The following is a 26,706-nucleotide window of genomic DNA, read 5'->3' as shown; positions in this document are numbered from 1 at the left end:
GGGTGCCCCTGCACTGCTGGGGGGTGGGGGTGGTGGGAGACATGGGTGGGGGCCTTCTGGCAGGTGCTCCACAGTGCTGGGGGGTGGGGGTGGTGGGGACATGAGTTGGACATGGGTGGGGGCCTGCTGGAGGCTGCCCCTGCACTGCTGGGGGGTGGGGGTGGTGGGGACATGAGTTGGACATGGGTGGGGGCCTGGTGGAGGGTGCCCCTGCACTGCTGGGGGGTGGGGTTGTGGGAGACATGGGTGGGGGCCTGCTGGCAGTTGCCCCACAGTGCTGCAGGGTGGGGGTGGTGGGCAACATGAGTTGGACATGGGTGGGGGCCTGCTGGCAGGTGCCCCACAGTGCTGGGGGTGGGGGTGGTGGGGACATGAGTTGGACATGGGTGGGGGCCTGGTGGAGTGTGCCCCTGCACTGCTGGGGGTGGGGGTGGTGGGGACATGAGTTGGACATGGGTGGGGGCCTGGTCGAGGGTGCCCCTGCACTGCTGGGGGGTGGGAGTGGTGGGGACATGAGTTGGACATGGGTAGGGGCCTGCTGGCAGGTGCCCCACAGTGCTGGGGGGTGGGGGTGGTGGGAGACATGGGTGGGGCCTGCTGGCAGGTGCTCCACAGTGCTGGGGGGTGGGGGTGGTGGGGAACATGAGTTGGACATGGGTGGGGGCTGCTGGCAGGTGCCCCACAGTGCTGGGGGGTGGTGGGGACATGAGTTGGACATGGGTGGGGGCCTGCTGGCAGATGCGCCACAGTGCTGGGGGGTGGGGGTGGTGGGAGACATGGGTGGGGGCCTGGTGGAGGGTGCCCCACAGTGCTGGGGGGTGGGGGTGATGGGGACATGAGTTGGACATGGGTGGGGGCCTGGTGGAGGCTGCCCCTGCATTGCTGGGGGGTGGGGGTGGTGGGAGACATGGGTGGGAGCCTGGTGGAGGCTGCCCCTGCACTGCTGGGGGGTGGGGGTGGTGGGGACATGTGTTGGACATGGGTGGGGGCCTGGTGGAGGGTGCCCCTGAACTGCTGGGTGGTGGGGGTGGTGGGGACATGAGTTGGACATGGGTGGGGGCCTGCTGGCAGGTGCCCCACAGTGCTGGGGGGTGGGGGTGGTGGGAACATGAGTTGGACATTAGTGGGGGCCTGCTGGCAGGTGCCCCACAGTGCTGGGGGGTGGGGGTGGTGTGGACATGAGTTGGACATGGGTGGGGGCCTGCTGGCAGGTGCCCCACAGTGCTGGGGGGTGGGGGTGGTGGGGACATGAGTTGGACATGGGTGGGGGCCTGGTGGAGGGTTCCCCTGCACTGCTGGGGGGTGGGGGTGGTGGAGACATGAGTTGGACATGGGTGGGGGACTGGTGAAGGCTGCCCCTGCACTGCTGGGGGGTGGGGGTGGTGGGAGACATGGGTGGGGGCCTGGTGGAGGGTGCCCCTGGTGGCTGGGGGTGCAGGGGGACATGCGTTGGTGGGCAGTAGTGCAAGTTGACATGTGGGTTGGCTAGGGGGCATGGCCATGGTGGATGGGGTGCCTGCAGGACATGTGCAGGGTAGGCCCCTGTGGTGTGAGCCACCTGCAGGGGCCGTGGAGGGTGTAGAGGGAACACCTGGGAGGACCCACACGTGCAATTCACGTGTATTGCTCCCCGTGCACCCCTTTAATACACGTACCCTGATGGAATTGCGTGTGATACTTTCCGTGCACCCCTGATATGCACGTACCCTGCTGATATCGCGTGTGAAACTTCCCGCGCACCCCGAAATACACGTAGCCAGGACATTTGCGTGTGTAACTTCCCGCGCACCCCTGATATACATGTACCTTGCTGACTTCGCGTGTGAAACTTCCCACGCACCCCAAGATACACGTAGCCAGGACATTCGCGTGTGTAACTTCCCGCGCACCCCTGATATACATGTACCCTGCTGACTTCGCGTGTGAGACTTCCCACGCACCCCAAGTGTTAGGGAGAATTCTCTGTTTAGGCTGAATTTCCTAACCTAGTGAGTCCCCCAGCAGCTTTGCTGGATTTCTGGAGTTTGTTTTTTCCATCCTGCCAAGAGTGAGACTCTTTTCCTCCCACTCTTGGACATGAATGTGTGTAATTCCTTTGAATAGCAATGTGTTCTATGGGCTATGGGGTCTTTTACTCCATAGGGTCTCATATGTTTTTCTATGTGTTTTACACCGCACCCTACGTGCCGTAACACTGGGGCGTCCTAGCGGACCTCCACCATAGACTCCATACCCGGGGACTGACTACTGTCTCCCCGGGCATGTAAAGTCACCATTGGCTTTACTAGACCTAAATTTACTAACAGAACTAGTACCAACCATCTTATTGTGGACGTACTAGTAGGGGTAATTCGATTACTCCTGGATCTGTTACTCGAGGGGGCACTGTCCCGTCCCCCCTCGTCGAGTTTTGGCTGGTGGCAGTGGAAACTACTTGTTATGTTCGACCCCGAACATAACCCTATGGGATTCGTCCCATTGTTAGAGATTGATACTTTTTCTCGTTAATTTCTAACGTACCACCGGTCTACTTATCTTAAATAAGTTTATCGGATGGTATTTTCTGCCAGAACTCGGTTTTTAAAAATGGCGTCCGTGTTCGTCTCTGTGACTCCTAAACCAAAGGTTGAGCCCTTTGTTCCACTTTTGGCGGGCTCTGTACAGAGACCCTCCAAAGTGGTGCCATTCTGTCTGGGTTACCACAGGGGTGTGGGAGGGGGTTTAGGCACCCTGGACCGAGTTGCCTTGCCAACTCCGGTCGCACTCTGGAGTGATTGGCCCAAGTGGTGAGCCTTCCCGCTCACCACTTAGCATGTGTTGATTGACAGCTAGGCTGAATGAATGGGGGTTTTCTGCATAAAAGCAGGGCTTTTGGGACTGGATCTTCAGAAGTCGCCACAAGACCTAAGAATCCGACGAGGGTAACGCTGAGCCGACCAGCATGACGACACCTCCGGTGGAGCCCTGCGGAACCGACTCACCACTTCCCGACGACAGAGGAGATCTCCCTGCCGGAGAGTCTCTTCCCCTGACTGGTGGGAACAACCAGTCCCCTTTGCTTTTTCTTCGCCTCAGGACGCAGTGGTCAAATTGCCCGTGCAGAGCACCTCGGCAACCGGATAGCCACTACCCCTGTACTGCGACCAAAAGGTGGTGCCTTGTGATGGAGCACTCCACGGCTGATCTCTTCCCTGGTGGTGCACCGGACTTCACTTTTCTTCGACGACGAGATCATCTCTACTCTTGGCAAAGACCCAACGTGCATCCACCACCAGGAACAACTGCCCCCGTCGGAGCTGTCTCTCCACAAACAAGGTACCGTGTCCGCCTGGCTTCCCTTTCGATCGGTTCGAGTGAAGTTTCTTAATCCTCTCCTTTCTGTTGGGTCGCCTCCAAGCTTTCTCACATATTGTACTGAACTGGTTCAATCTGCCGATAACAATTTGCTACAAAGACTAGAATGCATCTTCCCTAGAGACTTTTTGGGACATATCGCGTTGCCTCTCTCCGAGTGGGCCTGGCCTCTGAACTTTATGATCTATTGTGGTTCTTGCCTTCTTGTCTTGCATTTTTCCCGTGAAGTATTGAACTGTGTTGATTTCGTAACCTGCCTATTTTTCTCTCCCGTCCTAACTAATATTAGAGTGCCATCTAGGTTGAGGCATACACCTCTGTCTGCAAATAAGTGATGCTGGTAGAACCTAGACTTGTCGAAATATTGTTAGAGGGATTGATCGTCTCTTCTTCGTAGAGTAATTGTGATTGAAGTGTTTGCCGTGATAGTGCCATTGTGTTTTTCATACATGTTCCGTTATAAATAAATACCTGAATATCTATACACTGAGCCTCGTTGCGTGTTTGCTTGTCTTACTGTGAAGAATTGCCCTATATTGTATACTCCACATACTGCTCAACTCTTCTTGAGGGAAGTCTGACTGCTCAGCCACAGCTACCAAGCGAATCTGTGTGGTACAGACTGCTATCAAGTGGGTTCACCGCCAAACGCCTGTAGTCCTAAATCTTTTGCAGTGGTCCCAGAGGGAACTGCACAGGTTTCCGCCTAACACCAAGATACACGTAGCCAGGAGATTCGCGTGTGTAACTTCCCGCGCACCCCGAAATACACGTAGCCTGGAGATTCGCGTGTGGAACTTCCCGCGCACCCCGAAATACACGTAGCCAGGACATTCGCGTGTGGAACTTCCTGCGCACCCCTGGAATACATGTACCCTGCTGATATCGCGTGTGAAAATTTCCGGCGCACCCCTGAAATACACGTACCCTGATGGAATCGCGTGTGGAACTTCCCGCGCACACCTGAAATACACGTACCCTGCTGAAATCGCGTGTGGAACTTCCCGCGCACCCCTGAAATACACGTACCCTGATGGAATCGCGTGTGAAACTTCCCGCACACCCCTGAAATGCATGTACCCAGCTGAAATGATGTGAGGTACTTCCCGTGCACCCCAGTGATACACGTAGCCCGCTTGCCGTGCTGGTACAGGGTTAGCGCAGCCCTTTGCGCTGGATTGGGGATTTTGATGGCTTTTCCCTGCGCGAGAGGCGTTCTTGGGGGCGTAACTGGCGCTGCTGCAGGGTCGCTGCGCCACTGTGCGCCACGGCTGGTTTTGGTAGCTGGAATCCATGAATACGCTGTGCGCGGAAATGGGTTTTGGCGCACGCGGCTGGCGCAGGGATTCGCACGCGCACACTGTGCGCCAGCCGCTTGCGCCACTTGTGCGCTGAATTCTATGAATTACCCCCTATATGTGCAAGATCTAACTTCAAGAAATGTGCAGCCATCCATTTACTTATCTCCTCTAAATATTTACTCATCTGGCCAATTGTTTCTTTTGAGGACAACTTGATATAAAGCAGTGTATCATCGGTATACTGATGTATATGCAGTCCATGTTTGCTCATTATTTTCCCTAATGGCTCCATATATAGGTTGAACAGAATTGGTGATAAAATTGAACCTTGTGGTACGCCATATAGAACCTTAATGGTATCCAATCTTTCTGGCTCAGTAATTACTGTTTGCACACGATTGGTAAGAATAGATCAAAATCATTCCAGAACCTTTCTTCCAATTACCATTTGATATTGGATTGAATCAAATAGAATTGTATGATCAATGGTGTTGAATGCTGTTGCTAGATCTTGTAACACCAGTGTGCATCCACTTCCATAGTCCATGATTTGTAAGGCATCATCCATTATATGTAGCATTGTTGTTTCTTTGCAATATCCTTCTCTAAAGCTTGATTTGTACAATGGTAAAGATTCTGTGTTTTTACCAAGTCATTAAGATGCGATGCCACTATTTTCTCTAATAATTCACCAATAAATAGGAGACAAGTAACAGGCCGATAGTTTAATAACTGGTTTGGGTCCACATTGTGTTTCTTCAATAATGATTGTACATGTCTTATTTTTAGACAATCTTGGAAGCACCCTTGTCCCAGAGATAAATGAATTAGGTCTGCAATGGATGGGTTGAAAAAATAGAACACACTTTAATTTTGTGATGCTGGACATGGATCATCAGCAAGAAATGTGAGACATAGATTTGACATTATTGAACACACTAATTCATGATCTGGTAAGTCAAAATCTACTCACTGCTTAGTTACCCTCTTTGCCACCAATTTTGTTAGATGACACACTTGTAGGAATTTCCTCACAGATAGAAACATTATTTTGGATAACAAATTTAGCATATTGTCGACATGTCCATTTTGAAGCCACTGTCATATTTGACATATATAGATTTAATATTGTTTTCAGTAATGAGAAGAAATATTTTGATTTGTTTAATGCTGACCCAATATTTGTAGTGTAGTATAATTGTTTTGTTTTCATAATAAATCCCAAGTATTGACGTCTTACCAACATCAACGTTTCTTTATTTTCTTCAGATAAGTATGATCTCTATTTACATTCTAGGCATCCCACCTTTTTTCTATTTGTATTTAATTATTCTGTAAACCAAGGTGTGGATGGTCTATTTCGTACTGTCTTGGTTTGAAGAGGAGCAATATTGTCAATTATTTATTTTGTAAGATTTTGAAATGTACTCAATGCTACATTTGTTGAGGTGTTGATAAAGTATATCTCTTTATTTTTAGCGAAGGATCGTCCAAAAGATGTATTATTTATCAGACGATATTTCTTTTTATTACAATTTACTTTCTCTGTGTCCTTTTAAAAGTATTCTTTCGGATTACAAATTTAATATTATTAACCAATGATCTTACCAGTTAATCGGAATGTATTCAACATTTGTATTAATGTATTGTGGACTTAATATCACATTTAGGATATTTTGTTTGCTCTGGGATTTAACTTCATAATATCTAAAATGTGGGCCAAAGTCTTAACATATATTTAAGATGTATGTCATAATATGTCTGACTTTGGATGGAATCATGCCTGCAGTGCAGACAGCATATTCCAAGAAAACATATTATGTTTATTACAATACATTAATGACATTGCACTAATTTGGAAGGGAAATTAGACAAAACTCGTCAGTTTATTTTTTACTTTCTCAAGCACAATGATTATGGAATAACATTAACTATGCTGCATACATAAGGTCAAGTATAGGTTTTATAAAGTGTGTTATTGCAATGTTAAATGATCAGTTATTGACACACATGCATAAAAAACCTACAGAGCTATTCTCCATGTACTTAGCTGTCACCACCCCAGTGTAAATAGAGCATTCCCATTAGATAATGTATTTGTGCTAGATATGCTAAGCAATTCATAAACCCAGAGAATTATGTGTCTGAGCAAGACATCATTATTAAGAGATTCAAAGAAAGAGGGTATCATTCGAAAAGTATCATCAATTAAATATTCAAAGTGTGCAATATAAAATAACCATTCTTATCATCCAATGCCTGAAAATATGTCCACACAGATGGGACAGAGTCACATTCTTCAGTCATTTTATCAGAAGAATTTTGAACAATCATTGGAGAATATTAAAGACTGGACCATTGTTTCAACAGTATAATGATCAAGGGCCATCAGTGGTTTATAAAAAAACACCAGCTTTTAAGAATAGCATTTGTCCAATGCACCTGCAAACTCATAGCTCATTGTCCAGAATGTGGTTATATCAGGAGGTGGAATCCTACATGAACTACATTGTCTTCCACTCCAAGCCAGGATTCTGTTCAAGACTGCATGTATCATCTACAAAGCAGTCACTAGTAGCACACCAGCGTACCTGGTGGCTAAGTTCCACATATCTGGTGGCACATGCTCCTCACAGAAAATTGACCAACCAGCTTGTATCACAACTCATCCGCAAGGAGAAAACCCATAAACAATCCTTCTCTTGTCATGAACGAACCCTCTGGAAGTCGATCTCGCTGTCAGCTTGGAATGCACCCACTATTCTCCAAGTTCACAAATCTCTCAAAACATAGCTCTTTCAACAGCTCTTTCAACAACACCTGACCAAGGACTAATTCCAAAGAATGCAAATACTGATGCACAGACCTCACAGTACTGTGCTACTGTTAAAAGATGCCAGTCCAAATGCTAGCTACCCATACGCTGTACAGCGCTTCGCTGCTGTTGAGCTAGGTCCAAGCTTTAAGCAATAAAATAAAAAATGAAACTACTATTCTAAAGAAAAAAAAATATTCATAGAGTGCACATATGAATTAATTTCATACAGAACATTTTGTAGTAATAGTGGTTCCACTTAAAGAGTTACATACAAAATGTTTTAGAAAAATGGCTGTTGATGTATCTTGTAAACAATCCATAACATGGTAACAGCATAGTTAACAGTATGGTCATATCAAAATTGGAACACTTTCTTTGCTATATACTACTCAAACTCAACCAGAAATGCAGGACGTCGAAGCTGAATGACCTCACAAGTTAATTTTAGTGGGTACTGTGATAAAGTTATCCACTGATCCAAGTTAGCAATACTTTGTAAGCTAATATGAACATTATTCATAACACATTATTTTCTTATAAAATTACTTCCTTTGTAAACATACACATAATCCGGTGTACCATTTTTACAGATGCCAAAGACCAACAACAATACCTTTATTTGTTTTCATTATTTTTTAATGTTATACCCTCTGCTGTACCCATATCATAATCTCAATTTATCTACATTTGTTTTCCAATATCAGGAACACTTTCTGCTTATCACAATGGAAGGTACTTACTATTTAACATGGCTTCTTAAGTAGCCTCTCATAAAAACTTATATTACAAGAATCACTTTTGACCCAAACTACAGCCAACGCGACAAAAGACCCTTTAATTTACTGAATTTTAGAAAGCACAATAGAATTGACAAAATGTTGTGTATATCTATTCATGTTTCTACAGGACTTCACAAATTCTAAAAGCTACAGGTCTATTTGTGATTCATACATTGGCTGCAGCTCATTTAATTCCATTCATTTATTTAATCACTCATACCACACCACATGCCCGTGGCTCTGATTTATTGTAATCTATTGATTCACTGACAGAATAAACACATATCTTAATTGCCATCATACCAATATCAATTTGGAGTTTTCATTTTCTCTAGCAAGTATTATCTTATAGGTATATACGTCAGCATAAGCAATGAGCACATTGAGATCGTTATTGACCTCCTCTAATCCAATCAGCATGTTCAGAGTGCAGTCAATTACTACTGGTATTGACTGCATTCTGAACATTCTCAGGGTAATTCATGAAATTAATGTGCGCTGAAAAGGGGAGCGCAAGAGTGAAAATCGCAGCGCACGTGTGCCAAAGCCACTCACGCAGTCGCTTGTCGATTCATGAAATGCGCTGTGCTGTGCATGGCTTACCTGAGATGTGCGCTGAATCCGCGTGTGGTGCACACATCATTGCGACATCCCGAAGGCTGTGCGCGAGAAGGCCAGTGAAGGCGCACACAGGGCAGCGCACACACCTAAAAAGGGGGCGGAACACATGGAATGGAGAACATCACATAAAAATGTGGGCATTACGGGGAAGTACTGCTGCTAAATCCTCGCAACGCCCACATGCGCTCTAACAGCATGTATTTTTGGAATCGAACAGGGGAAACCCGTGTGCCACAAAAGACACTCTAATCTGGAAACACGTATGCCAGACGAAAGCAGGCGTAAGCGGCCCCGCGCAGCATAAAAGTGTGCGCAAACAACTAACAGGGTACTTCATACAACATGAACTGCATCTGCAATGGAGACAGGCAAGTAAAGACCTGACGAAGCTACATGCAAATGTGCATAATGGCCAGTATGGAATACAATATAAAAATTAAACATCCAGTGGCGAAATCATCAGCAATCCCCACTAGAGGTGTATACACAGTTTGGACTACAGACTGGCCACACAACTGATGGAAGCCCAATGCCTCTGTGTAAGTTACTGTCACACGGTGACACCCTTGCGAGCCAATAGAAAGGGGAAGCAGGAGTGGCATATGTGTCCAGATCCCAACCTTCAAACACAGGACAAGCCTGCATGGGCCCAGCTAGAACACACAGTGGATGCCTACGGGTGCCACACAAAGCAACACACTGTACCATGAATGTACAATACACAAAAAAACATGTATCAACAAAAAAGGAAAAGAAAAGAAAAAAATAGAAATGAAAATGAAAATAAAATGAACATTAAAAATTAAACTTAAAAATTCAAATGAAAAATTCAAATGAAAAATGAAAAGAAAATGAAAAAATGAAAATGAAAAATTCAAATTCAAATTAAAAATGAAAATGAAAAAGATAAATTAAAAATTAAAAATTAAAAAGAAAAATTCAAAAATGAAAAAAAAAAATGAAAAAGAAAAATGAAGAATAAAAAATAAAATTAAAAATAAAAATTAAAAATGAAAATTAAAAATAGCCATGGGTTGACCAGGGGGGAGGACCACCCAGGAGGGAGGAGGTACAGGGTGCACCCCAACACCCACATGCGTGGATGTTGAGAAAAAAAAAATCCTCCATGGGATTATGGCCTGCGCGGCTACCCGATAGTGGGAGAACTGCCGTTGCTGTCGTCACCCTCTGGTGGTACATTAGAAGGTGTGTGTGGTATGGGAGGCAGACCACGCAAAGCCCTGGCATGCTCCTCCATGGCAGCAAGCATGCAGGTCTGAAAGGTTTGGTTCTGCAGGATGACGGTCCGGAGATCCCCATGCAGCACCTCACGGGTAGCACAGACTTCTGCCTGCAAGGCCTCACATGATGCCCGGATCTCCTCACAGGTTGCCTGGAGCTCAGCTGAGATTGTGCGGTTTAGCTGCTCCAGCTGCCATTCTGACCTTGTACTCTGGGACACCTCAAGTGTGATGTTATGTTTTGTTATGTTATGTTATGTTACTTTGCATTTATATAGCGCCTTATGTACCATTAGTATGGTCTGAAGGCGCTGAGGGTAGAAAACACCTCCCTCAGGGCTACTCATAGTAGCTCTGAGGGAGGTGTTTTCTACCCTCAGCACATCCCTGTGGGCCTGTGCCTCTGCAGATATGGCTGCGCGCAGAGCCTCCAGTTAAGCCTGCCGGTCCCTGTTGGCAGCCAACGTGTCCTCCCTGTGTGAGCGGCACGTGGACTCTGTTGCCTGCTGCTGGAGCTCCACCTGCCTTTCTGGGGGGAGAATGGAAGTGGTCATCCTATCCACGGCCAGAGCCATCATCTCACATGATGCTCCCTGTTGTGCTGCAATCGCATAAATGGAGTTCTCCCACACAGTATTGCCCGGTGGCGCACGGCCACCGTGTTGCCGGGCACGACACTGGTTGGCCCCAAGGTGATGTGCTCCTTGCTGTCCTGGCACTGCCTGAGACTGCAAGACTGCATGCATTCCTCCTTTGATCTGCTGCCCCAGGAACAGGAGCAAATATTGGGGATTGTGACCCTGCATCTGTAATCGCCATAGGTGGACATTCCAACATTGAATGGGCCATTGAGGGGTCTACCCCCAGTGCAGGTGCGTTGGACAGAACAGCATCCCTGCCAGAAACACTCACCTGCAACGGGACATGTGTCTCAATGTCAGATTCAGCACCTGAGCCATAGATGTCTTCGGAGGTGTACCAGAGACACCCGTGGACAGGATGGTCTGTAGGACTAATGGATTTTTGTGTACCACCGCCCCACGTCCTCCACTGGTGCCTGGTTGGGGCTATGCGTACTCCTGCCCCTGTGCCATCTCCTGCTCCTCCGCAGCATCTAGTGCCTCATCACCTGCACAAAAAGAAAAGAAAAGTAATGAAGACACACATGAACAGCATAGCCGACACACATAGGCATCCCAATCTACACATCCAATACATTAATGAGTCATGTCACACATGACACAAACTCTGGCATGCATGCAGTGGCAATGAAGTGGAAGGGGACCCTGAAAGCAGACACTGAGGACTCCAAAATAGGAAAGCAACACATATACTGCATGGTGCATAGCACCTGCATCACACATTAGCCTGTGAGTGGCATGGACAATCCACAAACATGACACATGCCAGCACACAGATGGCATGTAGCATAGCCATGGCAGAACTGACAGGCACACCCAGATGGTAGTAAATCAGTACTGTCCCCCGTCCATGTGAGACACACATTATCAAAAAGAACATGCAAAAGAGTGTGACAAAACACAGTGTCACAAGCTGCAACAATGCCAGTGTGTTCAAATACAGGCAAGGGAGGCACATGGATACAACAAAGGTAGGTCACTTGGACATGACACAAGTTAATTGGCATGTTGAACATGCAAATAGGGCTCAGAAGTAATCAGGTGCAGTGCATGTGCAGGTACACAGCAGTCAATCAGCCTGATTGATAAAATCATTTGTAAACAAATGTGGGGCTTTGTGGGGGGAAATCCCTGTCTGAAGTGTGGTGATTTTGGGTCCAAACGGCACACAAACATGCATTTATCATGCAAATGATTCCATCAATCAGGCTGAACGAAGAGAGAAACTGTATTAAGAATGTTGTGGCATGATGCCAGTTGAAGGGCAAGTGCATTCATAATGTGCAAAGTGTTTTCAGCGGTCAGTAGGGATACTGTGAACTCCAAACCCAAGGGCAGGTGATGGCTTGGAGGGACCACATGGGTCACATATAGCATTCATGACTACACAGCCTGATCTGGCACTCAATCAGAACACATCACCCAAACAACATACACATGGTCTGGACACACACACATCGGCACTCACCGGACATTGTCTCAAGATCTGGTAGGTCTCCCACGCCTTGGATTTGATCCTCTGCGATGAACCCTCCAGCAATTGCCTCATGTTCTGTGAGTTCAAACTCCTCTGGTGGAGACCAACTGCCAGTCACCAGAGTAGAGGCATAATTGGAAGCCAGCTTGTTTTTGGCTCGGCGTTTGAGATCATTCCAACGCTTTGAGCAATCATCAGCTGTTCACTTCACAAATCCAAGGAACTAATCTGGTCCGCGAGGCACTGCCAGTGGGCCCTACGCTGAGCAGTCGTAGTCTTGCACCCTGCAGTCACCAGCATGTCGCAGCCATGTGCCGACACGTAGCCCACAAGTGTGTCTAGTTCCACATCATTGAAACTCTGCTTCCTTGACGTGATTGATCGGCGAGCTGTGTCTGGGGTCCCAGCCTGTTCTGTAAGAGCACGCTTCTTCCTCTTGAGAGGTGGTGCGGACCCTGAGTGGCTTACACCACTCTGGTATTTAGGGGCTGAAGTGTAGGTGATCTGGCCACTGGAAGCAGGCAATGGCACGATGACCAAAGGTCTCACTGCAGGCATTGGCTGCTGGGTGCTGGGTGCTGTTGCCAGGACCAAGCGGCGCAACTGCCTTGGTGTGATGATCTGGGACCAACACTTTCCCGGCTGGGTGACTCAGAGCCAGGGTAGATCAAGCTGCAGCTGCCCCTGCAGCCTCCTCGCCCTGGCTACTCGGGGCAGCAGATGACATTGCCGCCCCAGATCCACGTGGCCTGGTGACAGCAAGTTTTACCGCCACACGTGGCTTTGATTTCATTACACAGAAGTCGGCCTGTGAGTCATCCTGTGCCAGTTCTGTGACCAATCCGGACGGGTTAACAGGGCCTGAGCTGGGATGGTGTCAGCTGCATCTCCCCGACCCACTGGGGTGGGCATAGGTGTCCCTGAATGGTCCTGGACACACTGCCCTCTTGGGCCACCCTGCCCACATTGCCCACCACTGCCACTTTGGCCACCCTGGCCACCCTGCTCATCCTTTACCACGTCCCCTACCGTGGACACCACTTGGAGGTTGGCCAACTTTGCCTACCTTAGCACTTGTTCGCCTCCCAACCATGGCACTGATGTTCTTGTGCGAATGGGAGGTGCAGTAAACAATTGTCCTGGGCAATTGGAGTGAAGGGGGCAGGGTACTAGATGGAAAACGTACCCCTGTGCTCTAGCAAGGCTGTCTGTGACCCCTGGGGGAAGATGACGGGTCATGCAACGCTCAGGCACCCCAACAAAAAAATGTAACATGCAGACGGCCCCTCGGTAGCCCACGTGCATGGAATTAAGGACCCGCAATACTCTGTGGCACCCAGAAACACAAATACGTGTGGTAAAATCAGGCTACAATGACCTCTGAATGGGTATGCGACACATGGGGGCAACCACATTGGAACAATTCGTGGGTGACTCACCATCTGCCTGGAAAAAGAACGTGAAAAACACGCGTGTGGGCGCTTTGGCAACATCCCTGCCAAAAGAAGAATTGAACACTGTCTCAGTAAACAAGGAGTACGCACTGCAACCGTTGTTAAGTAATCGCGTGTGAACAGACAAGAAGTACAAGAATCACCTGCTCGCTCTCCATAAAAAGCACGTACAAGAAAATGGCATCCTGCGCAGACCTTTAACCGCTGCCCACAGAAACACCCATGCGTGCCACGTCACTTACGCGCTAAGGGCCTTTCCTCGAATTACACACAGTGACACGCGGATGTGCTGTTTTTTCACGTGCTGATTCACTATGCACCTGTGCCGAGGGAAATGTCCGCGCGCGTTATGTCACTTACGCTCTTACACGTTAAGGGCCTTTCCTCGAATAATGCTTGTGTACGCTCAAATTACACTTGTGTACGCTGATGTGCTGTTTTCTTATGTGCCAAATCACTCTGCATCAAGCTGGCCATGTGACAACACATGGAAGACCACGCTCCTGCCCAGAAGACAATTTTCCTGCCCCCCAGAGCCATGAGCCGCCTCCCACAAGCCATCTGCTGCTGCCTGCCTGCCTGCTGGCCATGTGCCCTGCTATTTGGTGCCAGCACATCCTCCATCTGCAGGGGTCCAGTTGCTGTGACCACCCCTGCTGTAATAGAAGACTCCCGACTGCAGTTCCATCGCTCCACAACCCAGCACCAGGACCCAGTTGCCCACCCACACCTGCCTCGGGTGTTGCCATGTTGGGCCAAAATCCATCTAGTACCAATGGCAACCCCCCGGCAGAGAGGCAGAAGGCTGCCAGCGTCACTGCAGGAGAAATTGGCATCCTGGTGGAGCAAGTCCAGGTGCATTATGATGCCCTCTTCAGACGAACACGCGCCGACAAGGATGGACAGAAGAGGATCTGGATGGACATTGGGGTTGCCATCAAAACGGAGGGGGTGGCAACCCATGACCTACCACACGTCCATAAGCGCTGGGAGGACTTTAGGTCCAGGACCCTCAGGAAGGCCCGGTGCCTCTTGGACGCAGCGGATACAGTCGGGTGCCGGGTCCACCTTACCACTGACCAGATGAGGGTCCTGGAACGCATTCGCCCAGCGATTCACCTCCAGGTCCTCGAGAAGCAGACCCGTCCGGAGTTGAGCGGTAAGTGTCGATGCATACTCATTGAATGCAGTGCATGCTGAGGTGTGCCAGGAGTGCGTAGCTTGGACATACGTCTGAAAAGGCCCATGTATGGATGTGTATGTGCAGACACATGACTGTGCTGCATGTGAGTCCAGTCATGTGTGATGCACATCAATGGTGTATGTGTTCCAAAGCATGATGCACAACTGCATGTGGAGATGCACACATGTTAGCATTTCTGTGTATGTACTATGCTATGGTTGGGGTGTGACACATGGATGCTGGTTCCACATGTGCGTGTGTGGGTGTTTGATATGTGTGCGACTGTGATACGCCATGGATGCATGTGACACAAACATGTAGGAACCCGATTGGCAGATGTGACATAGTTGCTGATGATTGCACTGTGACAGGTGGTGGATATGTACAGATGCATGTCTGTTTGGTGGAGTGTGTGCATGTGTTCGGCACTCCCCATGTTGCTTGTGACGTCATGCCAACCTTTGGATGTTCATGTTGTTGTGTGTGTATGGATGCTGCTTCCTGCTGCACAATTCCTTTTAATTTGTGCGTGTGTGTGGATTCAAATGATATGAGTGTTGGGGAGTGTGATGCCATCTGTGAAGTTTGACACTGCCACTCATGTTCAACTGTCATGTGTGTATCTGACCATTGTACAGTGCCCTGAAGCCTGTGTTCTGTCTCTCCCTGTCTGCAGCGTCGACTGATGAAGAGGGCGGAGATGGTGCTGTGAAGTACAGCGGCAGGGATCCCCCTGCTAGCCGGAGACGCAAGGCCCAGCTCCCCTCCCAGGTAGTGATATCTTCCAGGAGTGCGGAGTCTGGTGCCGCGTCCATGGCCGCAGCTGCCGAGGGAAGGTCCAAGAGGCAGAGTTTGGAGGTGGACTCCTCGGCAGCAGTAGGGGCAGCTGAGCCCCCACAGGGGCCTACGGAGGAAGATGGCACAGAGTCATCCAGGTTGGTGGGGGGTTTGCTTGAGGTGGAGGCCATGGAAGTCCAACGCACGGGGCCTGGAAGGGGGGATTCCACTGGTGCTAGTGGTGCAGTCCAGGGGCAGGGACAGGAGGCAGCACAGGTGCCTGTGTGTAATCCTGTCCCCGATCCTGTGACTGCATCATCCAGCACCAGCAGGGATGCCTCCGTCCAGACCTGTTTTCAGCGAGGGGATGCGCAAACAACAACTGGCCTTCCTCTCCCTGCGGACGTTGCAATCCGTGACCGGATTGAGCCTGTCCTAGCTGGGGTGGCATTGCGCCAACGTGGTATTCGGGATGACGTGCAGGGTTCTCGTCTGGACAATGCATGTCATTTCGAATACCTCTTTGGCCACATCAACCTACTAGGACAGGTCGTCGGCATTGGGTTCATCCGTGTGCTGGATCTTCTTGCGACCCCCTCCTCAACTGAACCCCCTATGCGCCAGTCGTACTCCATGCCATCTTCCCACCCAAGTATTACCTGGGCCACCTGTGGAGCTGCCCCTGATCCTGCGGCCAGGCTGGTAGAGGACACATCCCTGCCACAGTCGGGAGTCGGAGGTCCAGCAGGGGTGGCCCCCCCACCAATTGGACCCCATCAAGATGAGGATGTGCAGGCATCAACAGACAGAAAACGTGCATGGCAGCAGCAGGCTCATGATGGGAGCGATCATGGCTCAGGGCCATCAACATCCCAGGGGCAGGCATCGGCCAGCAGGCAGGAGGACCCAGGATTGGGAGTGTCTTCCGTGTGGCAGCGGTTGGGCCAGCAAATAGATGTGGAGCGGTGGCGGGCAGAGAGGGCACGGCTCACAATGGTCATGGCGGAGAACTCCATGCACCGGGCATTGAGGCAGGCTGAGTGCCTTGATGCAACTCGCAGGGAGTTGGAGGAGGCCATGGCTGCATCCCTGCGAGACCTCTGGACCAGGGAAGAGGCCCACCTCCAGGACATTGAAGTGGAGTGCCCTGGCCCGGGACATCAATGAGTGAGCTGTCAGACTAGCCTGCCGCCTTTGTAAATAGTTATGTAGGTGTAGGTTTCCTTTTCTCTTTATTTTTCTTTGGGACCATGGACTATGCTCCACCTTTTTGTAAATAGTTATTTATTAGGTAGGTTTTTAGTTAGGTTTCCTTTGGATTGTTGGGCTCATGGACCCTTGAATATTCATTTGTATATAGTCATGGACCTGGATTTACTTTATTTTTTGACCCATGGAGGAAAGCTTTGATTTTTTTGGAACTTTGTATTTTGTTTTATGGACTGACGCTTTTGAGCCATTTTACTTTGGATTTTATTGATTACAGCCTTAATTTTTGTTGCTCAATTCTGGACATCCGGACTTGGATTTGTTTTTTTTTCTTCTTATTGCTTTCGTTTTATTAATTTAGATTTTTTCCCTCCTTTACTTGTGTGGTCTTCTCTCATTCGTTTTGTGCATGTCAGAATGTGGGTTTTCTGAGTCATGCATCACCATTGTGTGGATCTGGCAGACATGTATTCATGGGCATTCTAGTTATTTGGTTTCTATCATGACATGGGGAATTCAATGTGGAGTGGATGGAATGCTTGGTTGGGTGTTTGGACTGGGGTGGCGTGGGGTGGGATTTGGTCGGCCGTAAGGGCCATGGGTCTGGATTGTGATGACGTGTTGGGTGGGGGGACATGAGTCGGGGCCTGCTGTCAGGTTGCCGTCACTGGGGGTGGGGTGGGGACATGAGTCGGGGCCTGCTGTCAGGTTGCCGTCACTGGGGTTAGGGTGGGGGGACATGTGTCAGGGCTCCCAACTGCATGGTGCCATGTGGCCTTCATGCGGGTCATGGTCTGGGGTGATGGGCTTGCTGCGGGTCATGGTCTGGGGTGATTGGCTGCCTGTCGGGCATGGTCTGGGTTGATGGGCTGCCTGCGGGGCATGGTCTGGGGTGATGGACTGCCTGCAGGGCATGCCTAGGTGTGTAGGCTGGTTCCCTGTGGTTTGGGCTACCTGCCGGGCATGGGGAGGGTGGGAGGGGCACACCCGGGAGGGCCCACACAGCCAAATCGCGTGTAGAACTCCCAGCGCACCCCTGGAATACGCGTACCCGGCTCGCGAAAGGCCAATCGTGTGTAGAACTCCCTGCACACCCCTGGAATACGTGTACCCCGCTCGCGCCAGGCCAATCGTGTGTACAACTCCCCGTGCACCCCCGGAATACGCGTACCCGGCTCGCAACAGGCCAATCGCCTGTAGAACTCCCTGTGCACCCCCGGAATATGCGTACCCTACTTGCGCCAGGCCAATCGCGTGTACAACTCCCTGCGCACCCCCGGAATATGCAAACCCCACTCGCGCCAGGCCAATTGCGTGTGAAACTCCCTGCGCACCTTCGGAATACAAGTACCACGCTCGCGCCAGGCCAATCGCGTGTAGAACTCTCTGCGCAGCCCCGGAATACGCATACCCCACTCGCGACAGGCCAATTGCGTGTGAAACTCCCCATGCACCCCCGGAATACACATACCCCGCTCGCGCCTGGCCAATCGTCTGTACAACTCCCTGCGCACCCCTGGAATACACGTACCCCGCTCGCGCCAGGCCAATCGCGTGTGGAACTCCCTGGGCACCCCCGGAATACATGTACCCCACTCGCGCCCGGCCAATTGCTTGTACAACTCCCTGCGCATCCCTAGAATACGGGTACCCCTCTCGCACCAGGCCAATCGCGTGTAGAACTCTCTGCGCACCCACGGAATATGCATACCCCGCTCGTGCCAGGCCAATCACGTGTGAAACTCCCCGCGCACCTTCAGAATACATGTAACCCGCTCGCACCAGGCCAATCGTGTGTAGAACTACCTGCGCACCCCCGGAATACGCGTACCCCGCTCACGACAGGCCAATTGCGTGTCAAACTCCCCCCGCATCCCTGGAATACATGTACCCCGCTCGCGCCCGGCCAATCGCATGTACAACTCCCTGCGCACCCCTGGAATATGCGTACCCCACTCGCGCCAGGCCAATTGCATGTAGAACTCCCCGCGCACCCCCGGAATACGCATACCCCGCTCGCGGCAGTCCAATCACGTGTACAACTCCCCACACACACCCGGAATATGCGCAGGCAGCCCATCCACCCTCCCCATACCCCGCAGGCAGCCCATCCACCCTTACCATGCCCCGCAGCAGCCCATCCACCCTGACCATGCCCCGCAGGCAGCCCACACCACAGGGTACCACCCTACACCCCTGAGCATGCCCCGCAGGCAGCCCATCACCCCGGACTGTGACCCGCAGGCAGCCCATCACCCCAGAACATGACCCGCAGGCAGTCCACACCACAGGTGACTACCCTACACCCCTGGGCATGCCCCACAGGCAGCCCATCCATCCTGACCATGACCCGCAGGCAGCCCATCACCCCAGAGCATGACCCGCAGGCACCCCATCATCCCTGACCATGACCCACAGGCAGCCCACACCACAGTGGGGACATTTTCCACGCAATTTGCCTGGCACAGGCAGAGTACGTGTATTCAAGGGTGTGCGCAAGTTGATTTCCACATGTTTTGGCTGCAACGAGCGAGGTATGCATATCGAAGGGGGTCAGCGGGGACATTTTCATGCGTTTTGGCTGCCGTGAGCGGGGAACACGTAGTTTTTCACGCGATTACAGTGTAGCGGGCCTGTAAGATAGTCGAGGGTTAGCATGGCCCTTTGCGCCGTATTGGGGATTTCGATTGCTTTTCCTTGCGCAAGGGGCGTTCTTGGGGCATAACTGGCGCTGCGGGATGTTCGCTGCGCCACGGCTCAAAATGGCTTGGGAAATCCATTAATATGCGGTGCGCCAGAATGCTGCTTAGCTCACACGGCTGGCACACCCTGGCGCACACTCCCTCTCTGCACTGCCCGCGTGCGCTGCGTCTGCACTAAATTCTATGAATTACCCCCTCTGTCTTCAAAAGCAAACAGGGAAAGAACAATGCAATTTCCCGGCTAGCTTTTTTTCATCAAGACACTTCCTCTATGGGTGCAGCTTTTTTCTTTGTTGCAACATCCTACTTAACAAAACAAAGACAAAGCTACAACATCGGAACAAGCTTATCCTTTCTTATAGAGACATTGTTTTCTTTTACGTGACTCCTAATGAATGTTCAAATTTACCCTGTTCCATCACACCCAAGTTTGCTATGTAAATCCCTAACTTATGAATACTACCTTATTTACATATTACAAAATAAAAACACTTTTAATTTGCTTTACTCACTATTAATGTAAAGTTTTTACTTCACTATGAAAACAAAAAAAAATGTATTTCTATTGCTACTATGTGGCTCAAGTTCCATGGGGGTGTAACGTTCATGGAAAGCGTAAAAGCCTTGAGTAAGGCATTTTTCAATCAATTGTATGGCAGTGAGGAGGGGCAGAACGCAACTTGCGTTTCTGCCTCTCCCTTCCTTGCTGCCATACAAATGCTCCTGCATCTGCGCCAACATGGAATTTCATGCTGGTGCAAATGCTGGATATCCATATGAAGTATGTCTACCTTATCCACCAGCATTAAAGAGGCAGACCTCGTAGGGATCCATTGACACGCTCCCTTCCATGCAAGCATGGCAGGGAGAGTGTACAATTACAAGGAAACCCTCCCCAACATTGATTCATTTCAATTCGGAACACTGCGCACAATGCGCGCATGGTAAGCAATGTTCTCAGTTGAAATTAAACCTTCCCGACAAGCGAGCATTCATTTCATTTGTCAGCGGCGCTTACAAACAAAGGTAAATGCTGTCTGGCATGCCAGGCAGCGTTTACTCACTTTGCACTGCACATATATGAAGTGCAGACAGTAGTGTAGACGCTTGTATCACGCCTCTTTCCATTTACATTTGCGCCCTGCAGTGCAAATGACAACATTCTGGTGGTGGGGAGCAGTTTACATTACAGTGTAAACCTAGTGGCTATCTGCCATCAAATTACTAATTTGTAGAAATTGAACCCCTATGTGTTTCTAGACTTATAGACCTCAGTAGTGGTCATTATCACTTGGGATAATGTCCCTTTCTCAACGTATGGCCTTAGCTATGCCGCTGCCATAATTTGTTGGCTGATCAATAAGGCTATTGTTTCAGTTAGTAACATCCTTTTTCCTTTATGTTTTTCCTTCTGTTTCTGGAATCATCTGTTATATGCTGTATTGCATGGCTTTACATAATACATTTTGCTTTTGTTCAAATAATATTCATGTTCATTTTAGGATTTGGATTATCAATCACTTTTCATCAGTATATTTTTGGGTCCCTTTGACATAGTTTTTGATTTGGTAATGTGTAATATGTCTATACAATTAGAGTCAAATATATATTTCACGCGTATTACAAATGTTTTAGGTCCTGAGAAACTACTATTTGAAGTGAAACGTGTTGGCAATTATGGTTGGCACAATTACACTAAAATTCCATTTGCAATACTTAATAATGCTTCACTGACACTCAATATGTTCTGCCTCATTCCGAGTTTGGCACCAGAATCGGTTACTGTTCCCGTCACTTGATCCCATGGCTTTACCACATGATTACAAGGGGTGGTAGATCAGTGTTAGTCCCCATGTTTGGAGTCCATAGGACACCACAGGGATTTTGGCAGAATTAACGAGAACTGCTTTTTGGAGATAAGGTTGAGGATTTATCTTCAGCATGATGCTGGAGATAAATCCTCCACTTCAACACCAAGCTCAGAATTTGATGGTGCAGTAAAACTGGGTTCACTGCCACTTTATTACCACTCCACCAATCTCGGAATGAGACCGTCTGTTTGGTATTATTTTCCATTAAAAACATGTAAATGTTTCCATTGTAGTTTTATAGTATATTGCACAACATCTATGTTGACTTATAATTTTTTACTTTTATGTGTAGTGGTCCCAGAGACGTTTTTACAATAAGGCCATATATTCCATGGCCTAGAGCAGGAGAGTGCCACGGGAGCAGCACTTTATAGCGATTTACTTGTCATTTTCTTTGAAAAATAAAGCTTATTTTGTGTCTCAGAGTGTAACTGATACACAGCCATGTCATTCTACTCTGACAGCTAAAGTCTTTGGGCCTCATTACGACTCCAAAATCGGGTACGGGTTCCCTGAATGGGGAAATATCGGGCCATTCCGAGTATGGAGGGCCCGGTATTTCCTCCTTCAGGGAACCCGAGCCCTGTCCTTCCCCATTCCCATTCGAGCCCCCACAGGGCTCAATGGGAATGGGGAATGAGCTAACAACGGGCCCATTACAAACAGGCCTGTTGTTAGCTCCCTGGTCCCCTCCTGGGACCCCCCTATGGACGTCTGGAAAAACCAGACGTCCAGAGCTGGTCCCGCGAGGGGACCTTGCAATAGTGCAGGGTGGGTTTAACGGCGCGGGCACCTTTACCGGCGCCTTTAAACCCATTCCGCACTTCTTGTAATGAGGCCCTTTGATTGTCAAACCTGTACATATGCTTGATATTTACAAAAGCTTTGTTGTTAGGGTGACTTTTTTTTATTAAAAAGAAAAAAGGAATTGTGTACCAGCCCCAGCATGCATTATGTATTTAGTGATTTAGTTTTACAACTGCCATAGACATATATGAGAGAAATAAAGCTCTTCGGTCATTCAATTCTCAAAATGCTCTTTAAAATGCTAAAACGCCAGATCCTCATTCGTTATATTGGTGTCACTCCCCATTATCATTGACATTCTTTCTAATCAGCACACACATACTGTGTTAAGCAATCAAATTTATGTTCAAATACGCAGGACATGCATTTTTAAACCATTGCAAAAATGAGGGTTTCCCCCCTTGAAAAGTAAAGGTTAAGTATGATGCACAATTTCACAATAATGAACGCATGCCCACGCTAAAATCAAGCACAGAGTTCCCACAGGTGAGCACTCAAATGATGTTCAGAAGCAAGCACTACTTTCCCTCCCTGCCCCCAAATTCCAGATGTCTGTGGCTGTCCAAAAGGCACAAGCATGAAATAGATTGAACAGAAGTTTAAATGGCAAAGAGTAAATCTAAATGCGCTAGTGCACAAAGAAAGCTGTGAAATGATACCCAGAGCCATAGAAAAATGACAGAGAAAGAACTGTGTGCCAAATGTGCATACTGTTTTACAGCTGTAAAGAAGGCAAATTTGAGCTGCCCCGTCAAGGTATCCATTCTGCCATCTTTACTGAATCTGCCCAGTGCCAAGCAAGCAAATGGCATCCCTGCTGGGTTTATCACTTGTCTTTTATGGCATCCAGCTGAACGTGCAGTTCTACCAGAAGTGCATGTGCAAAATATGCAACACAACCTATAACAGTTACATTTATAAGTCACCTTTGCATGCATTACATTTTAAATTCAGGGTAGGTCTTTAACTGTGAAACAGTGCCTCAAACGACAGCAGGAAATCTATAACTATAACCCACAAATCTGAAAATGTTGCTATGATTTGTGCAGTCCAACCAACTCTAAGGAGTTAACAAACATTTGAAATTTCCCTAAAGGCAAGTTGGCAAGACCCAAAGCATAAACTACACGCACAAAGGTAATGTTGTGCTGGAACACCCAACACATTACTCCGTTTTATTCTTGGAGTGTTGGGCATTTTGGACAATGGAACAAACAGCAATGATGTAAAAAGTATGTTCTACTTCATTAGGTATAACATCTGCCTGCACTACACAGCTAAGAGAAATGCTGCCACTCCCCACCCATGAATTTTCGGGGTTGCCCTTATGCATTACTTCACTGTGAGCATGCACAGTCAAAGGTTCCTTTGCTGAGGTGTTTATGCCTAGGCAACAGCAGGTGGCAGCTTGCCTTATTTCTATTTGCCACCTGCTATCACCAGACCTGTAACCATGTGAAGGAGGTTGAGTTTTTTCTAAGATGCGCATATACCACTCGCTTATATTTCATATGCAAACTTTGCCATTTCACAGGACCACAAGTTGAAATGTAGTTATGTTGCCCGAAACCTTAACGTTACAGACCAGTCTAGGTGCTTCTCATGAGGTGAAAGCAGGCAACTCGCGAGAGACCAGATATTAGCATTGAACCCAAAATTCATCGTTACAACCTCCCCTCACTTGTTTCCAGTTGACAGACAACTTATGTTCTTATGTTCTGATCGCTTCCTTTAAAAGATTGTTTTCTGACCTAACCAAAAGTAGACAATTGGCCTCAACAAGTACCTCTAGTGTACTCCACTGTTGAAGCAAACTTGCAATTGAGGCAAGGTTTTAATGACTCCATCTTTATTACAAACTATTAAGTCCAAACAAATGTTGGATTCCACTGAGAGTCACTAAGAAGTGGCTAATGGGACACACCAAGGATCCCAAAGTTACTGTATTCTGGGATTATTTTGTTGAGCACTGTCATATACTGCATTGTCAATTTTGTGTATATCAAAGCATTCAGATGCATCCAGGATAGGAAATCGAGGACCTGCATGGAATGGTATTACTCACTTTGTACCTTTGTGTAACAAGGTTCCCCCATGTATCCATTTTCCTTTTTGCACTACGAAACAAAAGGCAATGTATTATTTCTTTTACATTTTTTTCCCAAAGCCTTTATTCAACTTTGGAGTCATCAGGTACAACACATCCTCAAACTTTAACATCATAAATAACATCTAACCACAACATCCTACAGAAATGACACCCAATATAAAAGTCAAAGTGCTATAAAAAGAGAGTAAGTCTTGTAAACTAAAAGGATAACATTAAAATACTAATAATAAAACATTCCATCTATGGTAATGTTGGAGTGCTCCTTTTTAATCAGGCCAGATGGACGTATTTTGACACAGTAGGAACCACATCCATGTTAGACACGCAATTGCAGAGTTCCATAGCTTCATACAAGGTATGAATTTTATAAACAAGAAACAAAGGTTTAAGGTATGCAATTCTCAGCTGGTCTAACCCATCACATAAAACCATAAAGTGCCAAACATCCTCCCTCTCAGCTCGTCACATTGGAGAACTCCATCCTGAAATGTTTTTGCACGGACTAGCGTGGGCCCGCACCTACAAACAGCCAATTCTAAATTCAAAATAAAGTGCCTGTGCATAGGTTGGGTTAATGATGCCATGGTAAACTTCATACCCATAGATGTTTCTTGATTTTAGATTGTGCATGCCATGGAGTAGGCAATGCATGAACTTTCCATCTTACTCTTTATGCATTCCGCATAGGCCTTTTCAACTCTAGTTTTTGTGTCCTTAGTAATAGAGTTTGGTGCCATCCAAGACAATACAAATCCAATGCTATAATGCACCTCTTGGCATGAGCATGCCATGGGATATTGCACCCCCCATCCAACTTCATTATGTAAGCAAACGCTTCACAGCATTTAACTTGGGTAGGGTTCCCCCATAGCCCTGTCCAGTAGAAAACGGGTCTAATGACAGCTTCCTAATCAATTAGGGTCAAATCGCATTCCACATGTACAGGAATACTCAGGGCACTTTGGGGTAACATTAGGACTGTCATTAGAAATTTATTTTCAATTGTAGTTAAGGATCGAGTACTAATGTGGCCCCAAATGTGAGCTCCATAAAAGACTGACACCCTTGCTTGATGTTTAGACATTTCCAGGACTGGTCTGATTGCACCTCCTTCATGCTTAAAATATAATCATTTCATCATCCCAGTGTTTTTTCAAGAATTACATTAGCTTTAAGCGAGTGATGGGCCCACCCAGTATTGCTTGAAAACCGAACACCCAGGTAGTCATACCAAAGTACCTGCTCTAGTTTGTTGTCTCCTGCGGTTGAGGCTTCACCTTTGAGTTCTTGGGGCAAAAAACATTGATTTTGTTTTGCTAACATTAAATCCAGTCCCAGCTCATCACATTTCCTTGTAAAACAAAGGAGCGATGCTCTCAAGCCCACAGGAGTAGTAGACAAGAGAACAGCGTAGGCTGCAAAAAGCAGTGTTGGTACTCTGTCGTTCCCCAAATGTGGAGAATCCAAGCTGACATTAGACAGTTCTTCAATGACAAAATGTATTTATATACAAAACAATAAGGTTGCCAAAACGAATCCTTGACCCATGCGGCCCCCTACAGTAAAAGGTACTGTTACATCTCCTGCCAAGAATCCATCTCACAATAGCGGAATTGTTGGAATACAAAAGTCGAATTGGAGATAGTAGTGACTCCGGAATGTTCTTAGAAAATAACATATCTGGGGGGCGCTGTTGAGCAGCCTAGAAAATGGCTGCTTAGCTTTTGAGCTCTGTGCAGTATCGACATATATCTGGCTTCATCAGCGGTCGGACTCATGATACTTTAACTATACCTGCCACTGTGTTTAGTGGACAGCCTGGGGAACATCTGCCTCCAATCCCGGGCGGAATTGGTGCTCTGGTGCCTCAGTACCATCAGCAGCTTCTTGGCTGTGTGCATGGCCTAGCCGCCGGCCTGCCATCTCTACAATGCATGGGATCTCTGCGTGGCTGCCCTGGGGCCGTGGCCACCCGGACTTGACACTTGCAGCAGCCCGACGCTTGCTGGGGCTACACATGCCTGACCTACATTCCTGTTGCCCTACGAGAACACTATTGTGGCCATTGGTGGCTGTCCCTCACAGACGAGTGGCGTGAAGAGACTGTGCCCCGCCTGCCCTGTGGCTGCCGAGGGGGGACGTATGGGGAGGTGGCGTCCCGCGGCTGCTCTGAATATGGTGTCTCACCTTGGGCTCGTCTCCTTAATGCGCCCCCTGCACCACGACGCCCCTGGCCAGGCTGGTGGACTGATCAATTAGCGGACTGCCCCTGCTGGGCTCTCAAGCCTGATCGGACCCCTATCATGTACGGATCATCCCTAGAGGGCAGCCGCAGGCTGCGTGGTCGCTTCTACCCACCGT

Source organism: Ambystoma mexicanum, chromosome 9 (assembly GCF_040938575.1).
Source record: "Ambystoma mexicanum isolate Mex_15411 chromosome 9, UKY_AmexF1_1, whole genome shotgun sequence".
Taxonomy (NCBI): domain Eukaryota; kingdom Metazoa; phylum Chordata; class Amphibia; order Caudata; family Ambystomatidae; genus Ambystoma; species Ambystoma mexicanum.
This window is presented reverse-complemented; position numbering follows the sequence as displayed.